Source organism: Peromyscus leucopus, chromosome 16_21 (assembly GCF_004664715.2).
Source record: "Peromyscus leucopus breed LL Stock chromosome 16_21, UCI_PerLeu_2.1, whole genome shotgun sequence".
NCBI lineage: Eukaryota > Metazoa > Chordata > Mammalia > Rodentia > Cricetidae > Peromyscus > Peromyscus leucopus.
This window is the reverse complement of record NC_051084.1, coordinates 20,861,050-20,885,481: the sequence shown is the minus strand read 5'-3', so window position 1 is coordinate 20,885,481 and position 24,432 is coordinate 20,861,050. Positions and strand designations below refer to the sequence as shown.

The 24,432-nt window shown below is 48.1% G+C and overlaps 1 protein-coding gene across 2 annotated transcripts in view; it reads left to right on the top strand.

The window, feature by feature from the left end:
* Bcr (BCR activator of RhoGEF and GTPase) overlaps positions 1–24,432 on the top strand; it is a 132,930-nt gene that overhangs the window by 44,912 nt on the left and 63,586 nt on the right. The window lies entirely within an intron of this gene.

The following is a 24,432-nucleotide window of genomic DNA, read 5'->3' as shown; positions in this document are numbered from 1 at the left end:
CCTCACATTCGGTCTCCAACAGCTCTGCAGAGTACTTCCCGTCATCCCCGGTTGCTTCCAGAGGCTCCAGGGGTGTGTGTCTCTTACATGACTATCCATTCCTCTACACAGAGAAGGGGGAAATTAACCAGAAAAACAGACATCCTGAGGACATCAGGAAGGACGTCTTGACTGCAGGCATGGTTGAACAGTAAGATTAGCTCTCTGTCGGGAGAGTGTGACTGATTCCCATCAGGGAAAAGCTTTGGAAAGGAAAGGCCGTTTCCAGGGCTGTGTTCAGCTGTGTGGTGAAAGGGCATTGACTGATGGCTGCTGGGAGATGACCTCTTCTGACTCAGCAGTTTGCTTGTACGGAATTCTTTCCCGGTTCACATGATAATGCACTGGACCCCTTTTGATCGCCCAAGTCCAGAGTTATTGGAGATTTGGTTTCTCGGGAGTTTGTAGCATCTAAGAAATCTAGAAGGCTGGACCATCTCAGGAAGTCCTTGTGCCTATTGCACCGTGGCCCCAATCTGCCTCTGTCTTTGTCAGCTCCAGGCTCTTTTTACTGCATGATCTGGTCAGCACTAAGATGGCTAATGGTGTGGGGGACAGGGGAAGGGAGAGGAAGTGTTAACCCATAGGTGGCATGGGATTGGTCCATTTCTTTGAAGTTGTCATAGTGTAGACTCACAAAACATCAGGAATGGAGGAGACCTCAATCTCCTGCTGATCCCGACCTGAAAGGACACCAGGGCAACAGTAAAACAACTCCATGTATCTACACTACTGGATGGAACCTTAACAGTTTTGTTTTGTTTTTTTCTTCCACTCCTTCTGAAAAAGCTTCTTCCTTTAGATGCTGCTTTTCTCTGCTTTTATGATTCCTGGCCTTACCTTCCTTATCATCCTTTTGGATTTCTTTCTCTGGTTTTGTTTTGTTTTGGTATGGAAATTTACTGACTTGAGATTTTTCCTTTTTTCTAATGCAAGCACTTGATAACTGCAAATGCACATTTACCCCCAAAACACTGTGTTTAATGCATTGTTCAACTTGGGATATGGTCTGTTTTTATTTTCACTCACTTTAAACCATTTTCTTGCCTTCCTCAAGACGGCCTTTTTGATCTACAGATTAGTGTTAGTGTTTAATAGCAGTGTCCAGGTCTTTAGTTTTTGTTTTGTGTTTTTTTTTTTAATTTAGAGATTTCTCTATTAATCTACTTATTATATTATTGATCTTTTTTTTTTTTTTGTCTCTGAGACAGGTTCTTACTCTGTAACCCAAACCAGTTTGAAACTTATTGTGTGTCCCAGACTGGCCTCAAACTCAGGTAATTTTCTTGCTTATGTCTCCTTACATGCTGGGATTCCAGGCATGAGCCACTGTGCCTGTTTTACTATTGGCTTTATTGATTTCTTTTTTGGTGCCTTGATTTAACTAAGTCCCCAGCTCTTATTATTTTTTTGTATTAAAAGATAGATGATACACACACACACACATACACACACATACACATGCATACATACATAATGCATAGATACATAGATAGGTATTGCTACCTATGTATCTATGTATTATTGCTGTTTCCTATTGCTGTTTTAATAAATTATAGCAATCTTGGCAACTTAAAACAGCAAAATAGACCTAGGATATTGCTCAGGGCCAGAGCACTTGCCTAGCATGTGGGTCCCAGCACAGTGCAGCATACAGATGTCACAACCATACCTAATATCTTACAGCTCTGGAGGTCAGGAGTTCACACTGGGCTGCACAGGGCCAGCTCTTGTTCCCTTTTTTTTTTTTTTTTCTAGGACAGTCTTCATTTTGCCTGTGTTCCTGAAGGATGCTTTTGCCCGCTACAGCATTCTAGATTAATGGTCCTTTAGCCCTTTAAAGCATTTCACTCAGGGCTGGCTTGATGGCTCAGTCGGTAAAGGCACTTGCCCCCAGATCTGCCTGCCTGAGTTTAATTCCTGGGACCCACACGGTAGAAGCTGAGTGTACGCATTGTGTTTGACTGCCACGTGTGCACTGGTACCCACTTGTGTCCCAGTCCATCCTGAGCTGCAGGAGTCTGCCCCCATGGGTCCACTCACTTTCCAAGCACCTAACACAACAAAGAAGACGCTAGAAAGTTGGGATGCTCTGACGTTGGTATTTCAACTGACTTACACCCACTATCATACTCCAGTTCCAGTGGGAAAATGCTTCTAATGAGGTGACAATAGTCTCAGGTCTTATCAGGTGACCATGCACTGTCCCAAGAACAAGAGCAGCAGGACAGCTGATGGGTGGCGGGGGGCAGGGTGGCCGGTGTGTCCTGTACCCTTTCTGCTCATTTCCCAGGACTCCGAGGTGGGCGCCGTTTTCCCATCTTCACAGATGAAGAAATGAGAACTATAGGAGAATAAGAAGCTCTGCATGTAAAACTAATGGAATCCCTTGAGATTTTGTGCCCTGGGATAATAGTAAGAATAGACTGGGGACTTGTGGGAGGGGACCAGACACAATAGAAGTATGAATGAATTCCCTTTTTTTTTTGGGTCATTAATTTCATTGAAGGTAGACTCCCAAATTTTCTATCAGCGCATTAGGGGATTTTTGTTTTGTTTTGTTGTTTTTTTGAGATAGGGTTTCACTGTGTAACAGCCCTGGCTGTCCTGGAGCTCACTCTGTAGACCAGGCTGGCCTGGAACTCACAGAGATCCACCTGCCTCTCTCTCCTGAGTGCTGGGGTAAAAGACGTGTGCCACCACTGCCCAGCATGTTGGTGATTTTAAAGATGATTTAAAAGCTATTCCCGATAGATGATTTAAGATGTATTAGTATCAGAGGTGGTTGGGAAAGTTTTCATATGAAAAGAAGCAGGGCTAAGGTACTTGTAGACCACGTGCTAACAGAGGTTGATCCCTAAGACCTAGTCAGCCCTCTAGCAACCAAGATGGTAGTAGCCTAAATAAATAAAGACATTTCATGTTTCAAGAAATGTAATTATTTTCTGAGTCTTGTTTTCAGGCCCCCGTAATTTGGGGAGGGAAGCACACGGTCACTTGACTGTTACCTCGCATACAGTGTGTTGTTTCTCTGGTTGTCTAAAAGGCTGTTTTTCTTACCTGTGATTTTCAGCACTTTGACTGGAATATTCTGTCCCCTATGGCTTTGCTTACCCTCTTTGGGGGTTATTATATTTCTGGGCTTTACTGTAGCTTGAGTTTTCCTGCCTTGCCCACAGTCAGGACAAATCTCTGTCACCCGCCAGTCCTACAGCCGCTCAGACCCAACCAAGTAAACACAGAGACTTATATTGCTTACAAACTGTATGGCCGTGGCAGGCTTCTTATTAACTATTCTTATATCTTAAATTAATTCATTTCCATAAATCTATATCTTAAAGTAATCCATTTCTACAAATCTATACCTCGCCACATGGCTGGTGGCTTATTGGCGTCTTCACATGCTGCTGGTCATGGCGGCGGCTGCAGCCTCTCTGGTCATGGCGGCGGCTGCAGCCAGTCCTTCTGCCTTGCTGTCCTTTTATTTCTCCTCTCTGTTAGTCCCGCCTATCCTTCCTGCCTAGCCACAGCCGATCAGGTTTTATTTATTAACCAATCAGAACAACTTGACATACAGACCATCCCCCAGCACAGCCAAGTGCAGACCATCTCAAACACCTGCACTCAGGCCCATGGTCCTAATCATCCTCTATACGGACCTGCTGGGTAACGCCACAAGGAACCCAAGAAGGGCTCCCACAGGACATACAGAACATCCCACAGCACTTTACAGATTTGTGTCTTTCATCAAATTTGGGAACTGCTTAGCTACTATTGCTTCAAATGTTTTTCCATCCTCTCTCAGCACTGTGACTCCTAAAATATAAAATCTTTTTTAATATATATTTTATTAGCTATTAGAAAATACTAGATCTTTTGATGGAGTCCTGTAGATTTCTGAGATTTTTTTCCTACTGTTGTTTACACCAGTAAACAATAAATTTTTTTTATTTATCAAGAATTTTGTTCTTGTTGCCTGGGTTTCCCACTGTTGTGGTGCTGTGGACTAAACCCTATGCTTTGTGTGTGGTGGGCAAGTGCTCTACCATTCCTGAGGCTATAGCCTTAGTCCTCTGGGGCTTTTGCATGTTTCGTAGCTTTTATTTGTATGCTGAGAACTCCCGTCTCCCCTCTTTTCATTATTTCAAGTATCTTTCTTTGCTCCTCTTCGGTGGCAGTTATAGTAGGTGCTTTAGAGGTTTTCTCCTGATACTCCTGACATTTGGGTTGTGTGTTGGTACTTGATGTCTTCTTTTGACATTTGTTTGATTGCCTGCTTGATTGTCAATTAATTTGGGATAGTGTCTTGCACATTTTGAATAGTATGTTATGAGGCCCTGGATCCTTTTTCCAGGGTTTAAGTAGGAAGTCAGCCAAGGTAGAAACAGATTGCACATCCTGGCCCTTTTTCTGGCTCTGATTCTATTGTCCATTCTGCCGTGTACCGCCCTGGGGTCAGTCCGCAGCCTGTGCCGCACTGCGCTGTGGACTGTGGTGATTCCACACACACGCAGCTGGGCATAGGATGAGGCTTGTCTTCACATGTAGACGTAAAAGATCTTTTTTTTCTGGATCCTCCTTCTCCACAAACCTCCATCCATTCACCCTCTTCGGATCCATCCTTTCAGGTACTAGATACACAGCAATTTCACCTCCCCTTACAGTGTGTGGGCTCTCCCCTCAGAGTCTCCTGCCTCTGTGCCAGTGAAGAAGAGCAAGGGCCCTGCCTCTTCAGTGGCATCGCCTCATGGAATGAGACCGCCAAAGCTTCTGGGGGCCCCTGCTGCCTCATCCGTGGGAAGGAAGACAGATGCCCTGCTTTTGCTAGTATTCACTTGTGGCAAGACGGACTCAAGAGAGTTCAACCTCCTGCAGGATCCCCTTTGGTCCTCTGGCTGGCAGACACAGGGCTTTCTGCATGGCTGGCATTTAATTTTCATGTTTGGTTCTGTCAGTGGTTTTCGGTCACTCTGGTGCCAACAAGAGGCAAAATAAATAAACAAACAAACAAATACATGAAGTCATTGGCAGGGCATTTTCTCTATCAATTTTTTGAGTCTTGTGATGGCTGTATCATGTGTTTTATCCAGAAATTTTGGATGTTACGTGTAGTTGGTTGTTTTTTATTCTTTGGGGACCTGCCACCTAGCTCCAAAATAAATACATGGAAACTTAATCTTACCTGTGAATGCCTGGCCTTATTAGGTTGACTTGTTTCTAGCCAGCTTTTCTTAACTTAAATTATCCTGTCTACTTTTTGCCTCTGTTTTTTTTTTTTTTCTCTTTTAACCATTCTTTATTCTATATATCTTTCTTTCCTCCTTACTCTATGGCTGGATGTGTGGCTGTGTGGCTGGCCCCTGGTGTCCTCCTCTCCTCCTTTTCTCGCTCCTCCTTCCTCTCCTGTTTATCCTCTCTGCCTGGCAGCCCCGCCTGTTTCTCTCTCCTGCCTGGCTATTGGCCGTTCAGTTCTTTAGTAGACCAATTAGGTGTTTTAGACAGACACAGTACCACAGCTTCACAGAGTTAAACAAATGCAACAGGAAAGAATGAATGCAGCACATCTTTGCATCATTAAACAAATGCTCCACCCCATAAATGAATGTAACACATCCTAAACTATATTCCACAGCAGTTAGGTTCATGGGGGCAGGTATGCCTTCTTACCTGGAACTCAAAAGTTGAGGCTCTCTTTCTTTCTTGATTTGAGAAAGGGTCTGCTGTGTAGCCCAGGCTAGCCTAGACCTTACTGTCCTCCTACCGCTGCTTCCCAGATGCTAGGATTACAGACATGTGCATCTGACTCCAGCATCTACTTCGTGTTCCTGTGTGTGTTGGGGGATAGGGTAGGGTAGGCAGCTTGGAAACAGTATCTTGTTGTGCAGTCCTTCCTGGCCTCATACTCCAGAGTGCTGGGATTATAGGCACGTACTACCACACCCAGCTTTCAGCTCCTACTTTTTAAAGAAAAGTGACATTGATTGTGGGGCAGAGCACACGTGTGCCACAGAGTGCATGTGGACAACTTGTAGAAATCTTTTTCTTTCCTTCCACCTTGTGGGTGTCAGGGATCAAACCTAGTTTCATCAGACCTGTCAGCAAGTGTCTGTACTCAATGAACCATCTTACCAGCCCAGCCTCTACGTTTAAATACCATTTTTTTTTTTTTCTGTGTGTGATGGTACTCTCTGGACAGATCTTTTTCTTAGCATTCTGAGGCTGGCAGCCTATGTTTTTCATTTCTGCCTTTCACGGTAACTTTCCATGACCCTTCTTGAGTCCCTTTAGTCTGGTCTCGGCTGAGGCTGGCGCTGTGATTCAGACCTGTCCGTGGAGTCTATATTTTCTTCTCCCAGTCTGACTGGCTGGAGCGGTTTCTAGTGTGTGAGGCCCCTGGGCCCATCATAAATGCCATTGCTCCAGAGTTCAACAGGAACTCAGATACCATACCAGAATACCCTGTCCACGTCTGAGCACCAGGTCCCCCAAATTGTGGAAGTGAAAAGGCACCTCAAAATGTGGAACTAATATTGAGGTCTAAGTTACCATGCTGAAAGGAAGACCCTAGGTTCGGAAGTTGGGAGACCAGACATGGGAGAGCCTTAAGGACAAGCCGTCTTCAGACTCCCTGAGGTTGGCCAGATGAGGAGTCGTGCAAGGCAGAGCCAGTGAACAAAGGACATAAGGGCCCAGATAAAGATCCGGAAGACCCTAGGGTCTTCTTGGAGCCCCCCCCCAGCTCTAAATAGGAGCAGATTCACCCCCCTGAACGGGAATGTACGTATGGGAGTAGGTGGGGACATAATTTATAGGTCCATGTGTTCCACGGGCACTGCCAGATGGTATCCAGGGATCCAGGGAAGGATGCACCACACATTCCTGATAAATTCCATGGCTGCTCTCCACAGCAAAGAGAAGGGAACAGGGTCAGCCTAGATGGTGGGCAGAACAGAGGCCATTCGGCCCCAGCACAGGGCTGCAGGAGTCCGTGGCCCTCCCAGCCCTGCCCGGCACAGGCTGCTGGTTGGTACCCTTTTTTAAAAAGGTGTGGAGCTGTGCCCCTGTGCCAGTAAAGCGGGTAAGTTGGCTCTATAGCAACCCCTCCCCGCCCCCCCTTCCATTAGAAACCAAGAGCAGCAGCTTCCATCTCCATAGCATACCCCATTCCAGGCTGTTACTCCTGATCTATCACGGACGGCCCTTTTAGGGTTCCCATGACTCATCTCAGTTGACAAAGGACCTGGGAGAGAAACAGTAACTCATCTGGTGTGTTATGGCCAGGCATCGTGAGGGTGGGACCTGGAGTGGTTTGACAGATGGTTCTGGGCTCTGTAGTGCACTCCGCACCGGGGGCCCATTCCCTGCCAGAGCACCGCGCCCCCCCCCCACAAACTGCACAGACAGGATGGTTTTGACCATCTGGGTTGAGGGCCTGGCTATGAACTGGGGAAAAGCAATCGGATGCTGCAGCATGCCGTTGTAGCTGGAGGGGAGGCAGTTTCTGAGAATTGTGGGTAGGAAATACGATATTTCCCTAAGTCTTCCTGTATCTGGGGCCTGAAGTATTTCTCCCGCTGGCAATGAGGATGGGCTCTGTAGCTAATGTACATGCAGATGATTGTGCCTCACCCAAAAGGACCATTAAGTCAGGCAGTAGACGGTTAATAGCAGTACCTGGAAGCAGAACAGCATAGGCAATCTACGGGATGCCACTGAATAAAGCAAGAGGAGGCAAAAAGGGAAAATGAGTTCTCTGCATCTATATGGAGAGGTAAAACAAGGAAAGTTTCTCTCTCTCTCTCTCTCTCTCTCTCTCTCTCTCTCTCTCTCTCTCTCTCGATAGAATTTCTCTGTGTAGCCCAGGCTGTCCTGGAACTAACTCTGTAGACCAGGTGTCTCAAACTCACAGAGATCTGCCTGCCTCTGCTCCAAGTGCTGGGATTAAAGACCTGTGTAGCAGGACTCTTAAAAGTTCTTATTAATAAAATCAAACCTGAGGCCAGTTATTGGGGTGAAAGCTGGAAGATCAGAGAAGTAGAACAGCCACAGCCACCTCACCTCGCCAGTTCCTCAGCTGATCCTGTTTCCTCAGACTGGAAGCCTCTGAGTCCTCATCCAGAATGGGTCTCAGCTGAACTGTAGCTCAAAAGCCTAAAAGCTTAACCAGCCAAATGCTTCTAGTTTGCTTGATATATCTATATCAAAATAATAAAAAATCAAAAAATTAAACTAAAAAAAAACGGTACATACAAAAATAAAAAATCATAAGAAAAAAAATAATAAAATCTATATATAACATAAGATAATGATATAATGCCCACACACAATAGACCACATCAAGGGATTAAAGGCGGATGCCTCGTCGACACATCCAGAGCCTGATTTCCATGTAAAGGCCTTGTGACTGCCCTGACGATCCATAGGCCAAATATCTATGCTATATGACACAATGCTGGGGTTAGGGTGATAGTTGCTACTAATGCGCTATAGATTTAACAAAGCCCAACTTACATATATTAAGACTTAATAATTTGTGGCCTGTGCTGACTTCTGCTGAACCCCAGACAAGTAATTATATAGTCCGAATGAACGAACATACTTTTTGGTCTCGGGAAAACCAATTACCACCCCACCAAAGCTGGCCTAGTGCCCCTGGAAAGTTCCCTAATTTGACAAGATTTTTTGAACTTTAAAAAAATGTTCACAGTGCCTACTTGTCATTCATGTGTGTGTGTGTGTGTGTGTGTGCGCGCACACACACTAGCATGCACATGTGGAAGTGAGAGGACAACTTGTGGGAGTCAGTTTTTGCCTTCTACACATGGGTCCTGGAGACAGAGCTCAAACTCAAGTTGTGAGGCTTGGAGACAAGTGCCTACCAGGGAAGCTATCTTGCCAGCCTTAATAAAATACTTTAATTAAAAAAAAGAGTGTCTGTGAGCAGTGAGGGCCCTGTAGGAAAACACTGTCTCTTGGAGTCCTCAACATCTCTAAGCAGTGCCCTGTGGGAGCTTCCTGTGGGCCACGGGCCACTTGGATGCTCATTTCTTTTTCTTTCTTTCTTTCTTTTTTTTGGATGCTCATTTCTTGCAAAGACCTCCGAGCAGCTTGTGCAGACTTGGGGCTCTGGCTGCGTCTCCATGTTGCACCCACTGGTCCTCTTCCTGGCGGAAGCAGGCTGCCTTGTTTGTCCTCCCAATGGTGACAGGCTGTTCTTGTTTGGAAACAGAAAAGATAGCGTCACTGCCTTCTTTTGCTTTGTTATTCTATTTCCCTCCTGTCCTAAAACATAAAGCCAGTGCCGCTGGTGTGTTTATAGTGCCAGGTTCTGTGTACGTACATGGTGGGCATCCTCCTGGTCCTTAGAAAGCGTGGTGACCTCACCTACCTCAGGATGTGTACCTTCTTGGGTCTCAACCTGTGGGTCAGATCTCCTGCACATCAGATATTTACAATACGATTCATAACAGTAGTATAATTACAGTTATGAAGTAGCCACGAAAATAACTTCATGGTTGGGGGGGGGGGGTTCGCCACAACATGAGGAACTGTATTAAAGGGTCACAGCATCAGGAGGGTCGAGAACTGTTTTAGGGGCTCCTGGGAAAAGGAAGAGGTCAGCCGGAGGGACTGGACACAAGGTATGGGAGGCTTTCTGGTGGTCAGTAACCAAGAACATCACTTTGGGTTTTTGCGATTCATTCCCAATGAGCCCAGCCTATTCACCGTGCAGATGTGCTGAGCTCTAGTGTAAGTCCTCTAGAAGGTGTCAGCTGTGGCCATGGATGTAAACATCCCTCTCCTTTCCTCCCCTCCCCTTCCTCCTTCCTCTTCTCCTCCCTCCTCCTTCCCTCCCTTCCTTCTGCCTCTCTTCCTCTCCTCCCTCTCCCCTACCTTCTCCCTCCCTCCCTCCTTCCCTCCTCCTCCCCCTCCCTCCTCTTCTCCCTCCTCCTCCCCTCCCTCCTCTTCTCCCCTCCTCCTCTCCTCCCTCCTCTTCTCCCCTCCTCCTACCGTCCCTCCTCCTCTCCTCCCCTCCTTCCTCCTCTCCTCCCTCCTCCTCTTCTCCCCCCTCCTCCTTTTCTCTTTTGTCTCATGTAACCTGAGCAGGATTTGAACTTCAGTAATTGAGAATGATCTATTTCTGATCCTCCTGATCTCCCTCCCTGGGTTTATAGGTGTGGACCATGCAGTGCTGGAGATCAAACCCAGGGTCTCACACATGCTAGACAAGTACTCCACCAACTGGCTACATCTCCAGTCCTGTGCATTTTTTCATCTGACATTTTTACAGAGACCCTGGCCCTGCTGGACTCTCGGGAGACTACCATTTATTTATATTATTTATTTGTATCTTATCAACTCAAAATGTCTTTAAAAAGTCTCCTGTATGTCAGGCGCCCCACCCCTCCCCTGGCCTCACGGTCTACTGTGAGTTTGGCTAGCCTGGTGTCTTCCCTGGCTCAGCCATAGACAGGCTCTCTCTCAGTGGTTCTGCACATGTGTAGTTGCTGGCTTACTGGTTTAGATCTGAGCACCTAATTAGTGGTACAGTATAAATGGGCTAGAGGTGTGCTCTACAAATGGTCCATGGTTTTTAAACGCTCATCAGCCTGCAGAGGGACCAGAATGGGCCCTTGTCTTAGGGAATACTAAAAGTTGAAAGAAAATCCATAATCTAGATGTGAGTATTGGAGTGGGAGGATCCTGTGAAGAATGAGAGAAAGATCTCTGGAGAATGCCCCCTGGCCCGGGCTGCAGGAGCAAGAGTCAGTTACGACTCTCAGGGAAAGGAACAGTGGGTTAGAAAGATGGGTAGGACTCATAGACCCAGCAGATAACGAGGTAGGTGTGAGCCAGGCTCTGGAGTGGAGCACCCGGGGGCCCAGGCTCATCAGGCTGCGGTGTGCACTGGAAATCAGTAGCCAGTACGAGGCACTGGGCCACATGTCTGAGCTAGGGTGGAACCAGGGCTGAGCTCAGGCCTCAGAGGGCCTTGGAGCCTAAGGCAGCCTGAGGCTGCGGACAGCTGGGAGAAGGGTACGGGGACACAGCCTGCCCTCCGCCCTGAGGGGCCAGTTAGACAGGGTCTACAACCCAGCCGTATCTACATCAGTACTTTGTCCTGAATGCTCTTGATTTTTTTTCAGCTGGGATGAGGATAAACACCAGCAGAAATCAGGCCCCCATTTCATCTCCATCTCTTCAGCCTTGAAAGCATTTCTGCCTAACCTCCCGAGGCAGAATCCTGAGTATAAAGCTTGTGTGAGCGCCTCCCAGGAAGAGAACACCCCTAGAGTAGAGAAGGTGTCATGGTCAAGTCTGCGTGTTCTCAGACACGAGGTGCAAAGGGGGCCCTCTGGGTGACACTCAGAACACAGGTCTGTTTATACATCAGATTTGTCAGCCTCAAGTCTGTTCGGGCTTTAGTAAAAGTACTGCAAACCGGGTGATCGTTTCTCCGTCTGAGAGGCAGTGGGCTGAGATCAAGGTGTTGGCAGATATGGTGCCTGGTTAGGACCCTTCTTTCTGGTGCATTGACTGCTCTTCTCACTGTGTCTTCCCGTGGTGGAAGGGTGAGAGAGTACTCTGGGGTCCCAGAAAAGTACCATTCCCCCTCAACAAGCTGGTCTCACCCCCAAATACTAGGGATTAACTTTCAACATGTGAATTTTAAAGAGACGCAAACATGTCGTCTGTAGCAAGCGACATCTCACACAGTGCCTCCTCCACAAAGCTGAGGGATGTTGCCCGTGAGAGCTGGCGACGCCTCTGGGACTGGTAGCCGTGGTGGCTTATGGAGGCCTTTGGGGGCGCTTCAGTTTGAGGCGCTCCAGATACCGCCTTGCAACACAACAACCAGCCCCCCAGTGCACATGGACAGTAGCTTCCTTCTTTGAGTCTTTGAGCCCCGGGATTCCACTGCATGCCACTCTGGTCCTCTCACAGCTCTCTCTTCCCAGGCTGTAGGACTCCATCCTGCAACACCAGTGCATTCTTGGTGGAGCTGTGAGACATGTGCATTGCCAGTGTGCTGCTGACTCAGCAGGTGGAAGCAGCCTGATGGTCGTCGGTCAGCTGTCCAAATACTGATGGCCATCAGTCAGCTGTCCAAATAGATCAGTCCACCACCCTTCTAAATACATGGTCCGTGCTCTGCCGCTGACCGCTCCTGTGCTCCAGTCACGAACAGAGCAAAATTCAGCAAAAAGGGCAACACACCGTGTGCACAGCCCAGATGCAAAGCATGGGGTATGGGGAGCCCTGGGTGCAAGCAGCTCTGGGCTTTCTTCCTGAAAACGGAGGTGACTCGTGTCTGCCAGACACTAGTGTGAAATTGATGGTTGCTACTGCTATCCTTTGCCAGGGGCTGGTGGTAGCCCCTCCAGAGGGAGGTCGGTGGGCTGGAACAGGGACCTTTGGAAGCGGGCTGGGATTAGCTTGGATGTGAGAAGTGTGCAGGAAGCCTGAGTGTCTTTGACTCAACCTAAATAAGCTGCCAACTCTGCAAGGCCCCGAGGACGGAGGTGGCTGTTGAGGCAAGAGTGTGGGGCAAGGTGGTCCAGTAGAGTCCAGCTGTTACTTGACTACTTGGAGATTTTCTGTGAGGCACACCAGGCTGAGAGCCGGCGTCGGATACCTTCTTAGCACCCCTCCGGACGCCTCGGCTCCCGGTGGATCCCCCAGTTCTGGAGGCAGGCCTCTTCCTGATACTATTCCAACTGATGACGTAAGGACTCCGTCACAGAGAGAAGTGATCCAGCTGCCCCTCCTTGGAGTCTCAGAGGCTAGCTTTCCCTGGAGAGTCCTTTACGAATGGAATGCAGCCCAGCTGTCAACAGGACCTGCTCACCTGACTGGTCTGGCAGGTGACTGAGTGTGGGCCCTGAGTGGGTGTGGGAGTGTCTGGCGGCTGCGCTTGTCAGGGACAGCTCAGGCCTGTGAATCCCTTCTCCCTGGAGGAAGCAGGCTGGGAGCCAGGCCTGGTTCCCCAGCCCGACTGACCAAGGAGTGACAGGTGGGTCTTGGAACAGATTGTCACACCCTTGATGACAACTGGGATTATCACCCTGAGTGGTAATTCCAATGTGACGGTTTTGAGTTTCAGGTCCAGAGCCAAGCTCTCTGTCCCCTCTTGCATCTGGACAAAGGGATCCCTTACTGGCTGGCTTTCTGGCTCATTTCTCAGCCATCTGCAGAGACTTTCTTTGGCCTGCAGAGCTTGGAGCCCTGCAGAGTTCCTCTCCAGCCCAGTTTGTGCCTGAGAAGAGAAATCTGGAAACACCTGGCATCTGAGAAAGTGGGAAAGAGGACCTTTGTAGATAAGTGGCCAGTGTATATCATGGGCATTACAGGCTCCGTTGACCTTTTCTGGTAGGCCACGAGTGCTGTGCCCGGATGATTCTCTGGCCCGCAAAAGCCTTAGAACCCTATAGGTAGATGCTGCTATGATTTTGATATGTAACCCCAAAGATTTGAATGTTAGAAGTCTGGCCTCCAGTGTAGCAGTGCTGATCAGTAATGGGCTTTTTAGAGGTGAGACCCAGTAGGAGTTGGTTAAGATATTGGGCAAGTGACTCTTGGGTTAGTTCTCACGGGACTCTATATTCGATCCAACAATGGGTTATCCTAGGAGAAGGCACCACCCCCTTCTCCTCTCTGGCCTTCTCCACAGTGGTGCTCTGCTCCATTAGTCAGACTTTTTATCACCGGAATGAAAGTGTCCGAGAAAGCAAGCGAGGAAGGAAGGATTCATTTCGGCTTACGGTTTCTGAGGTTTTAGTCCATGGTCATCTGCTGCCTTTGTTTCTAGGTCATTGTCAAGACAGAAGCCTTAGAGAGAAAAGACACAATAGAGGAAAAGCTTTGTCTTTGGCAGTGAAGCGAAGGGGAGTGGAACCCAGAGGAAGGGGCCAAAGACAATGAATAGCTCCTAAGAATAGTGACCTGTTCCTCCCACTGAGCCTTAACTCCTGTAGTTTATACCACCTCCCAAAAGCTGGGGACTAAGCTTTTAACACTTTGGGGAACATTTCCTATGTATACTGTAACAGATGCCACCCACCGTGATACGATACAGTTAGGGAAACCTTCAGCAGAGCCATGCCTGCCCCATGCTCACTGTGAGCTAAATAATTTTTTTTTTTTTATAAGTCCTTGCCCTCTGGTGTTGCATTATAGCACCAGAAGACAGACTTAGGCAGTTGCTGTGAGGCCCGCCAGCACGTGGATCTTGCCATGTTTTATAAGTGGAGCTGGTTTAAGACAGTGAAAGAAGAGGTTCCGCACACTAAAGAAGCTAAGCAAGAGAAGACCATAGAGTTTTCCAGAAGGGAGCCACATAGTGGCGATAACTATCCACGCCCTCCCTGGATGGGACGAATACCCAGTTTGCAGTCACTGTTTTAAGTGATGCCTCTAGGTGCTTCCTCCTTCGGGTAGGGGAGTGATGGTTTACTTGTTACCCCCAGGGCATATGGGTAAGAGTGTCTGTCATTAGCCTCATTTCACTAATGGGAATGTTGAGATGAAAAGAATCTCTGACTCCTCCCCGATCCCTGCAAGACCAGTTTGTTTGTTGTCTTTTCTTTTTCAGGGAAATTGTTGAAGAAGGAGATAGGGAACAAAAAGGACTATATGTCTCCTAACAGATACCTGTTTAATAATAATAATAAAAAAAAGGAGTTCCCAGGGGAGAATCCGTTTATGCTAGGCTAGCAGACCCTGCCACTTTTTGATCTGTCCCTTGGCTTTTGACATCTGCCCACGTATCCTATGCCATAAGTTATTGGCACTAAACACAGAACATCACTTGCACACACCCTACCCTGTTCCCGGCAGCCTCGGTCCAGTTCAGTTCACGAATGTGCCAAGTTGAGGATCCAGCCTAGAGTATGACCAAACCTTCTGCTATTAATGATTAACTGGAAGACCACCTTAGGCCTCCACTTGGAGACCTAGCTGTGGCTCTCAGGGCATGTCGCGCCCATGGCCAGCTGGTTAGAGTCCTGTTTCTATGGGCAGGTGGTAATTAGGAAGTGGTTCCTTGGTGCTGGTGTCTGAGTTCCTCTGTAGGGCACGTGTTGATCTAGAAAGACTGCGTAACAAAAATCTACAGACAGTGTAGCTCCAAAAATAGTTCCTTGTCTCGTACTTTGGAAAACTAGAGAGCTTCAGGATGGGGCTGGTCGCCAGCCTGACCAACTCCCACAGGATTAGAGAGTTGGAACTTTTCAGCCTTTCTCCCTACCTCTGGGGGAGGGACAAGGGGCTGGAGGTTGAATTGATGCCTGTGGACACTGAGCGAGTCAGTCATGCCTCATAAAAAAAAAGGAACCTAAACATCGGGGTTCAGAGAGCTTCCAAGTGAACATCTGGAGAGGCATGGAAGGCTTCCGGTACAGCCTTGGGATATATACCCTGACCTGCGTACTCTTCCATTTGCCAGTTGTCTTTTGTGTCCTTTATGATGTCTGGCAGTGGGGACCAGAGATGCAGCCCTTGGTTTCTGCCAGTTGCCTACCTCATAGAAGTCTCCAGAGACTCCTGACTGCACTGCAGAAGAGAATTTAAAAAACAAACTAATGTGATGCAGAGTTGGAGTTTGTTAATGAAAGGTTTTAGCATAAAGGGACAGTGCATACCGGGTGTGGCTGTGGGCTCCTCCTCGGGGAAATTCTCCTTTGACCTGGAATGTCTCAACAGTAGCCTCATATGTGATTGGGGTGGGTGGACTTCTGGAGTGATGTTGTTCAAAGGGTTTCTAGAAACTTGCTCTTTTTTAAAATCATGATGTCTGAAGTGCATGGGATAGGATTGTGGGTTCCTAGAATCCTAAAAAGTAGGTTTAAAGGGCCAAAGGAATCCTTACTCAATGCAGGCCACAAGGAAGTGGAAACACGTTTTAACTGTGAACAGAGTTTGTAATTTTGTTTGTGAGGTTCTCATAAAATTACGTGTTTATAGCCAGGAAAGGAATAAGGTTAAGTACAAAGGTCATATTAAATTGATATTTTAACATTCTTATTTGGAATATTGCTAGTCAAAAAAATTACGTAGGCAATATTCATGGTAGATTTTATTAGTTGTGACAAAATCATTGACTCTCAGCTGCTAGGAGACTTCACCCAGGCCCAGGGTCCCCTGTCTGTAGAAAGTTCTCCCAAAAAATCTAGGCTAGTCTAGTAAATTACTGTACCAGGAGAACAGTGAGGCAGAAACACAGACCTATACTGCTTAGTGGCTGGTCACTCACAAGTCCCAGGTAGCCTCAACATTTGATTGACGGGAGTTCAGGACTGAACCCTTAGCCTGTGAAGTCCAGGTAGTAACAGATTGGAACAAAACCGAGGTCACTCAGTTGATGTCCCAAGAAGTGGACGGTTGCTTGATGTAGAGGAACGCCCCCTATACTTCTCCTGAGTGGTCTTTGAGGGCAAGAGCCCAGCAGAGTGATAGTAATTGGATAATCTATGGAGGTGGAATCCGAAACGCCTTAATTATGTCTGTCCCAACCAAATAAGATTCTAATCATCTTACAGGTTCAGAGGTAGGAGATGGACATACTCTTTTTTTTTTTTTTTTTTTTAAACAGCAGTAGGAACAGAACCTAGAGCTTTGCACGTATACTCCAGCCCTGAGTAACATTCTCAGCCCAAGGAAGTGTTTTTTGGGAGGATTACCCCTGGGCCGATTATGGCCTGCTGTTGGCCTTTGTGTTCAGGACAGAGCATGTCTGCCTCTCCCAACCCTCCCTCAGATTCTGTAGTCATTTCCTCAGCTTCCTCTCTTGGTGACCTTGGCGTGGTTGTCTTGATGGACATCTCCCATGGTTCCAAGGGGGAGGGGTCGTGTGTGGTCCCATTACATATGCAACACAGGTGTTAAATGCAGCACGTGTCTTGGCTGAGATAGGTGCCACGTTCATTTGTGAGGTTCCAAGAAGTTTTTCTTAACCTTGTAGTCCTAAAAAAATAAAAAGCCAAGTGGTTCAAGAAACAGTAATTAAATCACTCTTCCTACGGCAAAGGGCTGCTGCCTTTTCCTAGCTGGGATTTCCACCCTTAGTTACCCCACCCTGGCACCAGCCAGTTTTCAGCCTGGGGCCTCGAGCCTCAGATTATTTTTTCCTGCCTCCAGTGTCTAGATTTTTTAGACACTGGAGATTTTTAAGATTTTTTGAGTGTTCTGGATGCCAGGTGTATGAGTGGGGGTGGGGTGGGTGTCTCAGTTACTTTTCTATTTCTGTGAAGATGCCACAACCAAGGCAACATATGGAAGAATTGACTGGAGGCTTACCGTTTCAGAGGGTGAATCCGTGATCATCATCATAGGGAGTATGGTGGCAGGCAGACATAGTACTGGAGCAGTAGCTGAGAGCCCTCATCTCAGCCTCCAAGCATCACAGAGAGAGAGGGAGAAACTTGGGAGGGCATGGGCTTTTGAAGCCTCCAAGCCCAACCCCTAGTGACACACCCCCTCGAAGGCCACACCTTCTAATCCTTCCCAAACACCAACTGGGGATCAACTATTCAAACATAGGAGCCTATGAGGGCCTTTCTCACTCAGACCACCTTGGGAAGGGTGCTTGCCCACATTGTGGGTGCACTCAGTTGGTGGAAGATGTCCTGCAAAATTGGCCTTTTGGTAGTTCAGAGTCTTCAGCCACCTGGAACCCAGGCCCTGAGTAGACAGCCGTGCAGCTTATATGGGTCAGCCTCTAAGACAGTGGTTCTCAGCCTGTGGGTTGCAACCCCTTGACAAACCTCTATCCCCCCCAAATATTTATATTATAATTCATATTTATTTATTTATTTATTTGGTTTTTTGAGACAGGGTTTCTCTGTGTAGCTTTGCGCCTTTCCTGGAGCTCACTTGGTAGCCCAGGCTGGCCTCGAACTCACAGAGATCCGCCTGGCTCTGCCTCCCGAGTGCTGGGATTAAAGGCGTGCGCCACCAACGCCCGACCTTTATATTATAATTCATAACAGCAGCAAGATTATAGTTAATGAAGTAGCCACAAAAATAGTTTTATGGTTGGGGGGTCCCCACAGCATGAGGAACTGTACTAAAGGGTCTCAGGTTGAGAACCACTGGGCTAAGAAAACAAAGCACTAGAAACATTGTCCCTCCTGTAGGATAAACAGGGCTACCTGGAGAACCAAGGCATCAGGCCCTGAGCAGGGCACACTCAGGCCCCTCCTGACTGGCATTCTGCAACCCGTCTGGGTGGTAGTTAGGGCTTAGCCAGCCTCAGGGCTTTCTGTGTGGCACACACTGATTCATGACCATGACCTCTCCCTGCCCAGGCAACCGGGGATTTCCATGCTTGGGAACTGGCCAGAAATGGTGATGCCATTTTTAGGGATGCAGTGCAAGGGCTAAGAGGCCCAGGATTGGATGCTCACGGTGCCCCTCTTCTTGAAGATAGTGCTCTCGCCATGGCCTTGTGGCCAAGTGGGTGAGGGTTGTCTCCTTTATAAAGAGTTTTGACTTGGCTTGATTGCCAATGCAGGAGGGACAGCTGCCAACCTAACAGGAGGAGAAAGCAGAAAACCCACTGAAACCAGCAACAGACCCAAGTTCAGTGGCCATTTGCTGCTTGTGGTGGCCCGGGGTTATGGCACCAGATGGCTGGTTCTCTTGTCTGTTTCCAATAGCACACTCTTGGCCTTTCAGAAAACTGTTAGATTTGGCTTTTGTTTTTTTAAGACAGTGACTCATGTAGCTTAAGCTGTCTGCAAGCCTCCTGCCCTAAGCTCCCTGAGGAGCTAAGCTCATAGAGGATGGTGCTGTGAGCCCAATTTATTTTTAATCGAGGTAAAATTCATATAACATGAAAGTCATCGTGTGTGTGTGTGTGTGTGTGTGTGTGAGAGAGAGAGAGAGAGAGAGAGAGAGAGAGAGAGAGAGAGAGAGAGAGGGAGGGAGGGAGGGAGGGAGGGAGGGAGGGAGAGAATACTGTTTTCCCCAGGTTAGCCTCAACCTCACTGTATAGCCCAGGCTGGCCTTGAATTTATAATCCTTCTGCCTTAGCCTTCCAAATATTGGAATTACAAGTCTAAACCACCAGGTCTAGCTCAGAATTAATTAAAGCAAGCAGTTGGGTGTTACACACTCAGTTTTAACCAACAATCTTAGAGGTTTCTATCGCTGTGATGAAGCACCATGACCAAAAACAAGTTGGGGAGGAAAGGGTTTATTTGGCTTACACTTCAGCATTGCTGTTCATCACCAAAAGAAGGCAGGACAGGAACTCACACAGGGCAGGAACCTGGGAGCAGGAACTGAGGCAGAAGCCATTGAGGGGTGCTGCTTACTGGCTTGCTCAGCAAGGACCCAGGACCTCCAGTCTAGGGATGGCACCTCTTGGGCCCTCCCACATCAATCACTAATCAAGAAAATGCCCAATAGCCAGATTTTATGGAGGCATTTTCTCAATCGAGGCTCCCTCCTTTCAGGTAACTCCAGCTGTGTCAAGTTGACATAAAACTATCGAACACACCAGCCTCCATCAGTTTGGTTCCACAGTTCTCCACCCCACCCCACCCCCACCCCAACACCAAACGTCATACTCACAAAGCAGTCCCTAACCTACTTCCTGTAACTTTCTGTGTCCTTGGTGGATACATCGTGTGAATGAAACCGTGATATGTGACCCTTTCTGACTCTTACTGACTCTTATCACTGAGCATAATATCCTCAAGGCTCATCCATCTTGTAGCTTACGTCAGATCATCTTAAAGCCCATAGGCCATGGTGGAAATGGATACTTGGATTGATTCTGCTTTTTGACCATGGTGTAACTTCACTCTTGGTTTTTGCCAGCAGCAGGGCTCTCACCCAGGCAAGCTTCCCACCATTGCCTCCCAAAGCTCCATGAACAGTGGCTTCTGTGAACATCACGACACACGTTTTTGTTTAATCATCTGAGTAAACAACTTTCTAGTCTCCTTAGTCACGTAGGTAATAGAATTGCTAGATCACATGGTTACCAGCACAGAATTTTAGGGATATCTTCTCTTTGGAATGTGCTTGGAAAGTGACAGAGTAGGCACTAGAGCCTCAGGCATGCTAAGCTGTATCTCTTAGACCCCCTTTTATCTTTCATTTTGAAGTAGGGTCTCACTAAGTTGTCCAGACTGACCTTGAAGTCACCTCATAGCTCAGGCATTGCCTGAACCTTATCATCATCCTGCCTTAGCCTCCTCAGTGCTGGGGTAAGAAGCCTAGTCCAACAGGCTGTGCTGGTGTGCATGCAATTGTGTGTGTGTGTGTGTGTGTGTGTGTGTGTGTGTGTGTGTGTGTGTGTGTGTACGTACATATGTACCGAGGGCCTTGCTTACACTAGGCAGACTTCCTACGCCAGCCCATGAAGTAGAGTTTTATAAGAGCTGCTTTGGCATCCATATTTCATATGAATGGGCTTCCCCCCATTACAGGCAGGTCCCAGTCACTCCTTCCAGTAGTGCACCTGTTTCACAATTTCCCATCTTCCCCCTCCTTCCAGTTCCTGCAATATCTGCCTCAAATATCTGCCTCCCTGGGGGGCAGGTATATGGCCACTTCCCTGGGTGGTCGTAGAGCAGGTGGAGGCACCAGCTGAATTTGCCCTACTAACCCCACACGTCACACCGATGGCCAAGATATGCCTTAGTGACACCCCAGAGCTAGTGCCTGCTTGCTTTAAACCTACCAATTAAAACTCCATTAGGAAAATGTTTGGATCACACCCTGGGCCAATAGGGGTTTAGGATCATGCATTTATATGCTCTCCTTCTCCTGCTTCCTGCTTTCTCTCTTGCATACTCCCTGACCTCTCTGTGTGTGGGTCCCAGGCATGCTGTGTACACCCTCGGGAGCTGTCAGGTGTTGCTCCTCATCAGTGAAGGAGTTCCCTACATCTTAAAGGATCTTAAATTGCAATAGTCATAGGTGGACTTGAATGTAATCAGACTCTAAAACTCTGTCAGAAAAATGGGAATTCATGCCCGCCAAGGTGTCTGTGTACATCCACAGAATGTGGAAAAGATTGCAACGCCAGGAAGAGCCCTGGGAAGTGCCTGGCAAAAGGGAGCAAGTAGGTGTTTTCCACCTTGCTTCTTGCAAAAGCTGAGGCTTTCCCATTGTTAGGAAACTTAGCTCCGGGTAGCGCCATGGGTACTGTGCAAAGTACTGCTCCAAAATAAAGGAAGAGCCCTATAGATGACCAGGCTTGCATTCCTGATTTACAGCCCTCTTCCCAAGCTAAAGTCAGCTTTTGGTACACGGGGTTCTGGGAGAAGGCTCTGGACTGTAGTCTGTGCTCACAGGGTCTGGAACTAGCTCTAACTGTGGTGAGACTTGGACCTGCCTGCCCAGCAGATTTCTAAGCCTGTACTGGAGCGGTCTGCCTACCAAAGGATGTGAGCAACTGTCTATAAAAACAGCCGTCACCAGCAGTGTACAGTGCACCCTGGCGAGGGTGCAGAGGCAGAGCTGAGAGGAGGGTGGGAGCTGGGGAAACCTTCCTGGCACAGCTGGATGTCTGATCTGTTCTCACTTTTGGAATACGGGAGGCCAACTCTGCCACAGCTGAGCTGCTGCCCCAACCCCAGTTCTCCCAGCATGCCTTCCCAGTGTGTTCCAGTGAATGGGTTGTCTGGCCCTCTCAGTCTGTTCCCATAGTCTGGGAAGGCAGGGCTAAGAACATGGCCATGTTCCTCCTGAGTTCAGGTGCCCGGATCATTCTGGAAGTTTCGAAGAGGGCGGACACAGCTCGGTTCCTGGATCACCTGCGACTCAGGCAGCAGGAGGAGCAGCAACCTGAGGAGTCTGGGTTGTTAGGTGGGCTGGCACAGCCCAGCAGGGGACCTCCTGGTCTGTGGGTCTCACCCTGGGAAGGTGAAATGTCCACATTGTTCCTACTCCACAATGGTGGACAAGCCCTTGCCAAGCAGTTGATGCTCCTGTCAGGCTGCTCAAGGAGTTCATTGTGTCCCAGACATGGAATCCTGCAGTTCATGTGCAGTGACCCCTGGGACAAGTCTGATCCTGATGTTCTTACTGGGTTGATTACTACCCAGTGTTGACTTGACCTTGGACATGAGTCCATGTAGTCAGTGGAAGCCACAGGGAGCAGACGCAAGGCATCCTGTCAGATGATGAAGAGGATGTCGGCTGCTGAAAAGATGGCCGTAGGAAAAGAGCAAGACTGTCAAAAGATTTTTAGGAATATTTAGCCGACACTGGGCCCTTGTCTATGCTGTCTGTGGTGAAGGGTCCATTCCATTGAAAAATACAAGCTAGAAGGGTCCATTCCATTGAAAAACACAAGCTAGAAGGGTCCATTCCATTGAAAAATACAAGCTAGAAGGGTCCATTCTATTGAAAAATACAAGCTAAAGCCTGGGTATTTCAGTTGCTGGAGTACTTGCAAGCCTTGGGTCATCCCCCCCTCCCCCGCACCACATAAATCTGGTAGAGGGTTGCATGTCCCTCATCTCAGTACTCAGAGGTGGAGGCAGGAAGTCCAGGAGTTCAAGGTCATCCTCAGCCTCATAGTGGGTTGCAGGACATAGGCTAGCCTGAGAGACATGAGGCCCTATTTCAGCAAAATGGAAGGAAGGAAGGAATCTCAAACTGGGAATGGTTCAGAGAGGAGCTACAGGTAGCCATCAGGTTTTGTCATCCAGCCTTGAGGTGTGTGTGTGTGTGGTGGTGTGGGGTATATTATTTCCTATGACTAGAGCTTCGCCAGCCATGAGGTTCTTCTAGAATGGACCCCCTCTGTCCTTGTGCTGTATTCGGGTTGGGATAAAGGGGGTCTGGGCTGTAGTTCAGGTTCCTCAGGTCAGGACCACCAGACCTTGCTGGTGATCGCTGTTCACAGTTGCCAGTTCTTGTACCTGGGCTGGCCTGCTGTCCTATGGCCTCAGGCTGGGACCTGTTGCAAACTGTAGGCAACCATGGATAGCTGATGTCACAGCATCCTCTGTCTCTAAAAGATATACCCCACTGTTTGTCAGGATCACCAGGAAAGCACCCTGATCCCCACCCCCAACCCCCACTTCAATTTTGTGACAAGGTCACTTTTGTTGCCTTGACTGCCCTGGAACCTCCTACAAAGACCAAGTTGGCCTCAGACCTGCAGAGATCCACTTGCCTCTGCCTCCCAACGTTGGGGTTATACAACGTCGGTGCAGCCATACCCAGCTTAACAGCCTTATTCTTATAAAGGCTTCTCAGAGGACGAGCAGGTAACTAGGGCCATGATCAGCTTGGCTGTCTGGTCTGGTATCTAGCCCTCTGCTGGTCACAATGCCAACCCACCACATGCCCCAGCTGTCCAAATTAAGCTGTTGATGCCAAGGGTGGGCCACATTTTGCCTGCGTGTGTATGTCCACTGGAAGGTCTTAGCAAAGGTTACTGTAAGTAGTAGCCCGGGGCAGGGTGGGGGTGGGGGGAGTAGCCCAGGATCATAGTGAGCTTCTCCTGGGTTTGCCAACAATTAGTACAGAGGACTGTGGTCTTTTTTGACCATTGCGTCCCTGTAGGTAGATGTATAGGGACCATTCAAGGGCACCTTTGCATTCGGGTTCTCCTAGCCCAGGCCGCCTCCCCACATGGAAAGCCCCTGTCTGTCTTCACATCACCCTCAGCAGAAAGCTTCTGTGACCAAAGGCAGGCCTTTCCTCCACACCAAGAAGCCCTTCAGTTCTCTGCGGATACCATCGGGGTATACTGCAGTGTTTGCTCAGATTTGACATTATCTTCCTGGAGATTGGTATTGGATCCCACAGGTTAAGGGCTCAGCCCCATAAGACCAGCCTCCCTCACTCCACCAACTTCAAACCCCAGGTCATGACCCACGTTTTTGTTTGATCATATCCACGGAGAAAAGGGGGGGGGGTGTCTCGCAATCCCTTCTTCATACTCCATCATTTATGCAGGAATGGATGGTGGCAGAAGGTAGGAAAGCAGTTTCCTAACTAGATTTTCAGTTTATGATTTAAAAAAATAAAAAAAAGGAGCCACTCCGAATGAGTAGGAGGAAAGAGATGGTTATATGGTAGCGTGGCCTAGAGTGTTTTCCTGTGTGTTCAGTGGCCAAGACACCACACTCTTCCAACCCTGCGTTGTGGGTTTCTATAGAAGTTCCATTCCATGGGGCTGACTGATTATGTCATTGGCCTCTAATGATCAACTCAACCTTCAGCCCCTTTCCTAGAGGGCCAGAGTCATAGCCGGAAGTTCCAACCCTCTAGTCACGTGGTTGACCCTCCCCTCCCACTCAACCATAACAACCAGCCCCCATCCTGAGCTCTCCAATCATCTCACTAACATTAAAAAAAAAATAAGTATCGCTTTGGAAAGTCTAATGATTTTAGAAGCCGTGTGCTAGGAAAGAGTATGTG